General features: G+C 40.4%; 1 non-coding gene across 1 annotated transcript; it reads left to right on the forward strand.

Moving 5' to 3' along the window:
• Window positions 1-2,597: 2,597 nt before the first annotated feature.
• On the forward strand, window positions 2,598-2,703 carry LOC113461577. Its single transcript, XR_003383855.2, has one exon. It is a non-coding gene; the product is annotated as a small nucleolar RNA R71 (small nucleolar RNA).
• Window positions 2,704-10,378: the final 7,675 nt, after the last annotated feature.

The following is a 10,378-nucleotide window of genomic DNA, read 5'->3' on the forward strand; positions in this document are numbered from 1 at the left end:
AGTCAAATTGTCCATACAATCGTCAAAAGATAGGCCAAAAACTGAAAAATCATCAATGAACACTTCTAGAAAGTTTTCCACCATATCTGAAAAAATGGCCATCATGTATTGTTGAAAAGTTGCGGGTGCATTGCATAATCCAAAAGGCATCCTCCTATATGCAAATCCCAAATGGGCAAGTAAAAGTGGTTTTGTCTTGATCGTTCGGGTAAACAGTTACTTGATTATATCCAGAATAACCATCTAAGAAGCAGTAGAAACCTTGACCAGCCAACCGTTCCAAAATTTGATCTATGAAAGGTAAAGGGAAATGGTCCTTCCTAGTCATTGAATTAAGTTTCTTATAGTCAATGCACACGCGCCAACCCGTGGTTGTGCGTGTTTGTATCAATTCTCCTTCCGTATTTTCAACCACAGTGATACTTGCTTTCTTGGGTACCACTTGTGTCGGACTCACCCACTTACTATCAGAAATTGGATAAATGATTCCGGCATCTAATAACTTCACCACTTCTTTCTTGACTACCTCCTTCATATTAGGATTGAGTCTTCTTTGCATTTCTCGGGTGGGCTTTGCATCATCTTCGAGATGAATTCGATGCATACAAACAGAGGGGTCAACCCTTTTCAAATCGGCTACATACCATCCTATGGCATGTTTATTCTCTTCTAGCACCCTTAAAAGTTTACCCTCCTGTTCAGTAGATAAGTTGGCTGCGATGATTACAGGTCGGATCTTCCAAGAAAGGGAACTCATAGGAGATTGATTATCGAGTAAGATGTTAACTTCTTCTACGGCCTTGTCTATATCAAAGTTGTCAATGTCAAAATGGGCCAAACATGCCTCTAAGGGGTCATTTGCTAAGATATAGGGAAGCGCGTTCTCTACAAGATCATCCATTTCGTCAATTAGGCAACACTTGTCTTCCCTCACATGTTGGTCAACGGCATGAAACATATTTAACTTAATTTTCATGTTCCCAAATGATATATCCATTACCCCAGTTCTATAGTTGATACATGCATTGGCTGTCGCTAAAAAAGGACGACCAAGAATCACAGGGATTTGTTTTTTTAGGTTGGGCATATGTTCCATGTCAAGGACGATAAAATCTACTGAAAAATAGAATTTGTCTATCTTGACAAGAACATCTTCAATTATCCCCCTTAGCATCTTCACCGATCTATCAGCCAATTGTAAAGATACCGAGGTAGGTTTCAATTCACCCAACCTAAATTTTTCATAGACTGAATAGGGTAGAAGATTCACACTTGCCCCTAGATCTAAAAGTGCTCGATCAATGGAGTTATCTCCTATGACACAGGAAATAGTGGGAGCGCCAGGATCTTTGAATTTTGGAGGGGTGTTGTGTTGGAGAATGGAACTTACCTGCTCAGTTAGGAGGACCTTTTTAGGCACATGTGTCCTAGATTTCCGCTTTTGGGTGCACAGGTCTTTGAGAAATTTGGCATAAGAGGAAACTTGTTTGATGGCATCAAGGAGTGGGAGGTTGATTTTAACTTGTTTAAAGACCTCCATCATCTCTTCTAATGAAGTTCCCTTCTTGCCAAAGGGAGAGGGTGCATTAAGTGCTTCAGGGAATGGAGCCTTTGGAATGTGGGTTGTGGCAGATGGTGGATTAGCTGAAGAAGGTTTTGGATTTTCATGTGATACATTTCTCTCCTCTTCTTTATCTTCCTTATTGTTACCCTCCCCAACCTTATTATCTATTATACGTCCAGTCCTTAGGGTAGTCAAAGCATTGGCTTGCTCATGATTTAGTCGAGTTTCTTGAGCCACGTATTGTCCCCTAGGATTACTCATTGGTTGACTTGGAAGCTTACCTTCCTCTCGCTTATTTAATGCATTGGCTAGTTGACCCATTTGGGATTCTAGCTTAGCAATTGATTGCGTGTGAGAGTGCAATAGTTGTGTGTTTGCCTCCAAACCTTGAAGGGCAGTCAACACTTTCTCTTCAAAGGCTGTATTTCTTTGGGTTGGAGGAGGAAGGTGTTGAAATTGAGTTGAGGGACGGTAGAGATGAAAATTCTGAGGGTTTTGAAAATTGTGGGAGTAGGGTTGGGTATTATTCGAAGCTTGCTGCCTCCAAGAAAAATTTGGATGATTCCGCCATCCCAGGTTATATGTATTGGAAAATGGGTCATTACCTGGTCTGGGCTGTGTTTGGGCAGCATTGATATGTTCTTGCACGAGTTTGGGATATTGGGGTGCTGAGGGGCACTCATGAATAGGGTGCGATGGGCTAGAACAGATAGCACACACTTGTGCTTGGGAAGAGCTAACGATATGTCCTCCTATCATCAATTGATCAATCTTATGAGACAATGCATCTACCTTGCTAGACAGATCCATGGAATGACTTATTTCACAAATGGTCCCTTTTCTTTGAGAACTCGGAGGTGCTTGACGAGAACAGGAAGCATGGTGGAGGGAGTTTTCATTAAGATTTTCAAATAATTGCCATGCTTCATGCTCATTTTGAAGCATGAAAGTACCCCCGCATGCAGCATCGATCATCTGACGGTTTCGTTCAGTCAATCCGTCATAGAAATATTGCACTAGTTGCCACTTAGGTATTTGATGATGAGGGCATTTACGGATTAGGTCCCGAAATCTCTCCCAAGTTTCATGAAATTCTTCTCCCTCGGTTTGGGAGAAACTTGTAATGGCACATCTAAACTGGTTCGTTCTTCCTATGGAAAAGTATTTTTTAAGGAATTCATGTTGCATTTGATCCCAAGAACGAATCGAGTTAGCTTCTAAAGAATTCAGCCATTGTTTGGCTCTATCTTTAAGGGAGAAAGGGAATAATCTAAGTTTTAGAGCATCATCAGTGAAGTTCTGAATCTTGACAGTGGTGCAAATCTCAAGAAATTCATCTAGGTGTTTATATGGTTCTTCGTTGGTGAGCCCATAAAAAGATGGGAGCATTTGGATCACACTAGACTTTAATTCGTATTATACAGCTGCTACCTCAGGTAATCGAATGCAAGATGGGGAAGTGTAAAAGGTGGGAGTAAAGTACTTCCTCAGGAGTTTGGGTTGGTCTTCAGCCATCTCAGGAGGTGGGGATGATTCTATTGTTCTGATCTCAGGTCGAATATTTCTAAGGGTCCGTTCTATTTCAGGGTCAAAAGTTAATAGGTCACGTACTCTAGAACGACTCCCTTGCATACACTAGTACTTGATCAATCAAGTATGCAACAAAAGAAAAACACATAAATCCTTGTATTTATCCTAAAATCACTAGACAGCTCCTAACTGGTTTGAAGAGGGCACCTAAGCCTCCAATCCGGTCTAATGAACCGAGTTGACCAGGTAAGCTCCCAGGTAAGTGGAGGGGTCACGATGCGTTCGCAAAGGTCCCACTTAAAACCCACTTGCCTCGAACAGATGAATTGTCTCCTTTATAGGGACAAAGCTTGCCTAGACATCAACTAAGCCACAGAGCGAAATTGGTGCAACATTCGATGATCTTCGTCCTATTGAGCTCGAATGTCCCTAGGAGCCAACGTCTAATTAATTTTAATTAAAGTGACACTATGTGAGATTGAGTTCACCTAAGTTGGGCAAGAATCCGGTGATGAAATCCGGCTCTTATCTTGTTGGGGTGATTGCCCTTACTATGTGCGGATTAATTTGTGTATGTGTATCAAGCATGCATTCACACTTTTGCTGAAATTAAAATCAAACAATCACCACAAAATTTCAAGCTAATAATTAATTTAAATAAGAAAGGTTTAAAGGTTACCAAAAAAAATTTTTCCAGCAATTTAAAATTTTTTAAGCAAACCTCTAAAGCATTCCTTTTCCAGCTATTCTCCTTTTGATCATCCCAGATTTTTTCTTCGATTCCTGATCAAATAAGACCAAAAGAAAAAAATTTTAAAAAAAAATAGTAGAAGAGAAAAAGGAGATAAGAAAAGTAACAATAATAGAAAATAATTTATATATATATATATATATTTTTGAAAGTTTTTTTTTAATTAATTTTTTTTTAATGATAGGAAAAATAACTATGCAAGCAATCCCTGGCAACGGCGCCAAAAATTGATCGGTTCTTTCAATTTTGAAAATAAACCACGCAATAGCACGTATCCTGTAGGATAGTGATTACGGGTGTCGGTCCACAGGGATTGAAGAATAATTAATTTTTCTTTTAAAAATAAATCAAGAAGAAGAATTTGCTAACTTGATTTAACTAAATTAAACTATGAGTGCGAATTAGAATTTATCAGAATAAATGGATCTAGGGTTTAGAGTCCACCACATAGCATTGCATCAGGGTTTGTATTCTTTATTTTTTTTTAATCTTTTGGAGAGGCATGCAATATTGGCTATAAGCCTTTTAAAATAAAAACATAAAGAGTTTTAAAAAAATCCATCTTCGGTATAGCAAGAAGTGTCTACCTAATTATGCTAACCTAGGGTGCAGTACACCTCATCTTCCTAGGCATGGATCATCTTAGACTACTTTAGCAAACATGAATAATAAATAGCATGCTCAAAGTTTAAACATCATAAAAGGATTTTTCATTGATAATAAGAATTTAAACAAGCTCCAAAATCATAAAGAAAATAAGAACTACAATGCCCTGAAAAATTGCTAGGGCTTCATCCAGCCCTAGACTAGACGTTTAGCCGAGCATGGCTTCCGGACGACCTTCCATCTTCAAGTGAAAGTCTTCCCCTCTCATTCTTTCCAAAATATCGCAAAATATTCCCTTTCCCCCTCCTTTCTCTTTTTTTTTATTTCTTCTTCTCTTCCTCTTCACTACGAAACAGGGCTCCCCTATTTTTCCCTCAACCGAGCCCCCTCAAGCCGATGGCCACCCTTCTCTCTTTATACTCGTCTGGGGCGCTCATTCGGGAAGGGAGAAGAGGTCATGGGCCTGATTCCGGGGCGGGATGCTGGAGGGCAGATCGCGGACGAAGAGGAAGAATGGCTGAATCTCAGGAGGAAAGCGTGATCCGTGGAGCGCCGGGTTGAATGATCGGATCAATGGAGCTGGCTGCTGGATCGACGGGAGGCTGATGTGCGGACGGAAGGAGATGAGATGGCCGTGGGATCGGATCATCCGGGATGCTGGCTGCGTGAGGAAATTCGGACCGATTCTTGCGGCTTTGCTGGGGTGCTGGAGTTCCGGGAGGTGGATCCAGGTGTGTAATGGACGACGGAAGAGGCTGGACTGCCGGGATCTTGGATGCATCACGGAGAGAATAGAAGCGGAGGATTGTGCGCAGAAGGTGTTGTTATTATTCTGCTGCTGTGAACGCGCTGGGACAAGCGGACGGTCTGAGATGCTGGCTGCACGCGGTGATCGCGGAGGAGCTGGTCGCCGGCTGCACCGCGTGGAGGATTTGCATCGCTGAATGCTGGATCGACGGGAGGTGCTGAATCACTGGCTGAAGACGCGGGATCGACGAGAGAAGCAGGCATGAACGCGGTGGGCACGCGGTTGGAAAGCTTACAGGGAGGAAGAAGATGAACAGTGGGATTTTTATTATATATTTTTTTTGTAACACTGTTCATATGAACAGTGTTTTCACGGGACACTGTTTATATGAACAGCAAATCGTGGATATTTAATTTTTATTATTATTATTTTTTTTAAAATTATAAATTTTATATGAAGGCAGATAAGGAATTGGTTGGGAATTGGCTTTGGATTTGAGGTGGGTCACGATCGTTGATTTGCTTGAACTTGTTCTCGAGCCCAATGTCATTTAAATTTAATTCTTGCTGAACTACTTCAGGCCGAACTCGACCAGGTAAAATAAACAAGACTGTGACTTAATAAAAAGGGTTACTCAAACCTTTTCCCCATACAAAAATAATTAATTATATCTTTCAATCTAATCAGGACCAAGACCCATTTAATTATACCCTTAGCTTGATGACACTCCATCAGGTTAATAAATCGGATCAACACAATCTCCTCCTTATATGTTTTCTTATAGTTTTCATGAAAGATCGCAACCGGAAGAGAGACAAGTTCAGAGTCGGTTTTAAGAAAAAAAATTATTTACTTCTTACCATATTTTAAATTTATTTCAATGTTTATTCAATTTCATGGTAAAATATGTATTTATCAGTTTAAGAACATTGATAAGTGCTACGGAAAGATAACTAAATTATGAATTATTAAGCACTTATCAATTGCCTGTCACATTTACAAGCAGTCTTAGCTCGATGCATGGAAAAGAATCTGATACTGAATTGGAAGAAATGCCACTTCATGGTGCCAAAGGAAATTGTCCTAGGATATATTGTTTCATCGAAGGGCATGAAAGTTGATAGAGCTAAGATTGACCTAATCGCCAAGCTACCTACACCCTAGATGGTTAGAGATGTTAGATAATTTTTGGGTCATGCCGGATTTTATAGGAGGTTCATCAAGGACTTTAGTGTCATAGCTCGACCATTATGTGACCTCCTATCCCTTGATACACCGTTCAATTGGACCGAAACCTGTCAAGAGGCATTCGAAAAGTTGAAATCTATGCTTAGCACTACACCCATCGTGCGACCACCCGATTGGTCATTACCTTTTGAGATCATGTGCGATGCTAGCGACTATGCGATAGGAGCTGTCCTAGGACAACGCAAGGATAATAAGCCATATGTCATTTACTATGCAAGCAAAACCTTGAACGATGCTCAAATGAATTACACCACCACCGAGAAAGAATTGCTTGCAGTAGTATTTACATTAGACAAATTTCGCTCTTATATCCTTGGTGCTCCTATTGTTATCTTCACGGACCATGCAGCGCTAAAATATTTACTGGATAAGAAAGAGGCCAAACCACGCTTAATACGATGGATACTTCTACTCCAAGAATTTGACATTACTATCAAAGATAAAAAGGAAGTAGAGAATGTGGTTGCTGACCATTTATCACGGCTAGTTTTTAATGATTCGGTGCCACAGTTTCCCATCAAGGATTTATTCCCCGAAGAGCAGCTGTTTGCACTTTCTACTATGCCATTGTATGCTGATATTGTAAACTTTCTTGTCACGAACCGGATGTCGGAGCATTGGGGATCGAATGATAAGAATAATTTCTTGCGTGAAGTAAGGAGTTATTATTATGATGCCCCCTATTTGTTCAAGTATTGTAATGATCAAATCTTTAGAAGATGCATGCCGGATCATGAGATGCATAGTGTACTCTCTTTTTGTCATGCCAGTGCTTGCGGAGGACACTTTGCATCTAAGAAAACGGCAGCTAAGGTGTTACAATGTGGTTTTTATTAGCCTACGCTATTTAAAGATGCCCATGAGTTCTATCGGATATGTGACCCATGTCAACGTGTTGGGAGTCTAACTCGTAGGCAAATGATGCCTCTTCAGCCCATTACTGCTATTGAATTTTGACATGTGGGGCATTGATTTCATGGGTCCGTTTCTATCATCTTTTGGATATGAGTACATTTTAGTAGGTGTAGAGTATGTGTCCAAATGGGTAGAAGCTGTGCCTTGTCGAACAAATGACCACAAACCAATTTTAAAATTTCTTAAAGAAAATATATTTTCTAGGTTTGGGATGCCCAAGGTCATAATTAGTGATGGGAGAAAACATTTCTGCAATAAGCCTTTTGAGATCCTATTACGAAAGTACAGTATCACTCATAGAATTGCAACTCCTTATCACCCGCAGACTAGTGGCCAAGTAGAGTTAGCCAATCGGGAGATTAAATGAATTTTAGAGAAAACGGTGAATCCATCACGCAAAGACTGGTCTTTAAAACTTTCTGATGCATTGTGGGCTTACCGTACTGCTTATAAAACTATTCTTGGTATGTCCCCGTATCGGCTAGTCTATGGAAAAGCATGTCATCTACCTGTTGAATTAGACCATAAATCGTATTGGGCCATTAGAAAATTAAACTTTGAATTGTCAGATGCTAGTTTAGCTCGAAAATTACAATTAAGTGAGTTGAATGAAATTCGTCGGGATGCGTATGACAATGCTAGACTTTGTAAAGAACGAATGAAAATTAGGCATGATAACTCAATTCTAAGAAAATCTTTTGAACCTGCACAAAAAGTTCTTTTGTATGACTCTCGCTTACATATGTTTCCTGGAAAGTTACGATCAAGATGGACAGGTCCTTTTATTGTAAAAACTGTTTTTCCACATGGGGCAGTTGAAATTGAGAATCCACAGGATGGTAAAATTTTTAAGGTGAATGGACACAGACTAAAACCTTTTCTTGAAAATTTTGCAGATGAAGAGAACTCCTTCTCCTTGGAGGAGCCTTCTTATGACTGAGCTTGACGACAAAGGTATGTGTATATTAGTTAGAATTATATTTTTTCTTTTATTTCTAGTTTTCTTCTTATTTTGTAGGTCTTCTTTTCTGGAAATCAACAACTCAAGATATTTTTCTTCTCTCCAATATTCTTTTCTCTATTGTCTCTCACATATAGTTTTCTTGCATCTTTTACATTGAGGACAATGCAATGTTTTAGTTGGGGGGAGAAAAATATCTTTAAAAAAAAATATATTTTTGCATTTGATTTATTCTATTACTTTCTTTTCTGAGCAAATGCACATGTATTTTCATATTGAGTTTGTGCAACTATTAAGGTAAGGAACACATGCCTACTATGACTGATCAGAGACCTATTATTAGATCCCCGCACGTGTACTTAATGATAATAGGAAAGCCTCAGGAGTTCACATTTGTTAACTGCATTTTTGTTAGCCTTATCCATAAAAGAAGTACGAGTATCTTTGTTCGTACCATAAGGTTCAGGATTTGGTTTTCAAACTTGTAAGGACTCTCCCGTGCTTCCAGACATTCTGAGCTCCACAAATTTTTGTACATTCAAAACAAAAAAGAAATCGATTCCGTGAAAGATGGGATCAGTAAATGGAAAACTACTGATATTTCATCTTTGTGAGATCGTCAATTTTGTACCAAAGGTGTATTTCGAGTATACCGAATCAGTATAGCTGTCCGCCAAAATCGGCATAGGTTAGGTGCTCCCCCATCTTGAAAACCTCTAGTGCCTACCCCTATCACTCTATTCGCTGCCCCCTGCTATGCGAATCCCTCGACTGCGGAATCCAACCTCCTGTAAGGGAACAAGCATGGCATAAGATCTGGAATGAAGGTTGGCCTTTGATTGGCTAAAAGGAAGAGAGTCTGAGAGTAGGTGACCAAAACCTAAACCCCAACCAGTTTAGAAAAAACACTAAGCATACAGGTAGAAAAAGTGCTCGAGCAGAGACAAAGCTAGATCATTTTCCGAGTATATAGACCAAAAAGGCTAAAGTGGATGACGGTGGAGCTAAGTTAACAAACAAAACCATCATACCGGTTTTCAAGAGCTGAAGTGAACTCCTTCATTCTCCCTTTGGGATCTTGCTCAAGGTGGAGACGCAGAGGAATTTTCATTCAAAGACCCGTGCATCGCTTTGCTTTTTGACGTCATTGCGCGGAGGTGGGAACTAGGTCTTTTTTTGGGGTTCCAGAAAGAATGTCAAAGAAAGGTGTGTGCCGCTTTCCTAATCAAAAGATAGGAGAGCTTCTGCAAAACGTGCATAAGTTCAAGCTCAGCCCCCGAGCAAAGCAATAGAAGAAGAGGGCCGACTCGGTGAATCGAAGAGGAGTAACTTAACTACTCTTTACAGCTTCTTGTGTTGAAAGAGGAACTCCTTGTGACAACTCTTCTTGCTAAAAACTCTGTCTTAAACAGATCCGGAACAGAAGAAGTTGTTGCCTAAAAACTCTAATCCAAAAAGTCATACCTTTCCCCTTTTCCTCAACCAGCGGAATTTGTCTAAGATTCAGAAGAGGTGGGGAAGAAAAAGGTAGGTTTAGAGCCAGCTAGAAGTAGAGCGAAGGTCCCGGCAATCTCTTAATTTCATCAAAAAATGCATTTCTCTTCTTTTCTTAACCAGCAGCTCCAGTCCTTTCTCACGAATTTGGCCCGTGGGAAGGAATTTGACTGATGCGTCAGGAAATCGCTGCATCCACTCGAGATTACCCAAAATATGATCAAACGAATGAATGTAGGCAGCGGGCGTACTCGAGCTCGGTAAGCCAAGAAAGAAGGTAGGTGGGCTAAGAGCATCAGGCTAGAGCGCGCTAAGCTAAGAGCATAAGTCTATGTAACGCAACGAAAACCATAGTAAGGTAGGAAGGGGCTGCTGACTTCTAGGCGCAGGTGCTGTGAGAAACCCTTCTTTCGAGCGCTAAAGCAAGGTCTCTTTTTGTACCAAATCGCTCTCTGAACGACTCCTGACTTGACTACTAATTAAATAAATGTGTTGATGTCAGGGGGTACAACCTCCCGAACCCCCCGGATGGCACTGTCCGCTACGAATCGTCCGTGTGTG

Source organism: Phoenix dactylifera, unplaced genomic scaffold (assembly GCF_009389715.1).
Source record: "Phoenix dactylifera cultivar Barhee BC4 unplaced genomic scaffold, palm_55x_up_171113_PBpolish2nd_filt_p 000218F, whole genome shotgun sequence".
Classification (NCBI taxonomy): domain Eukaryota; kingdom Viridiplantae; phylum Streptophyta; class Magnoliopsida; order Arecales; family Arecaceae; genus Phoenix; species Phoenix dactylifera.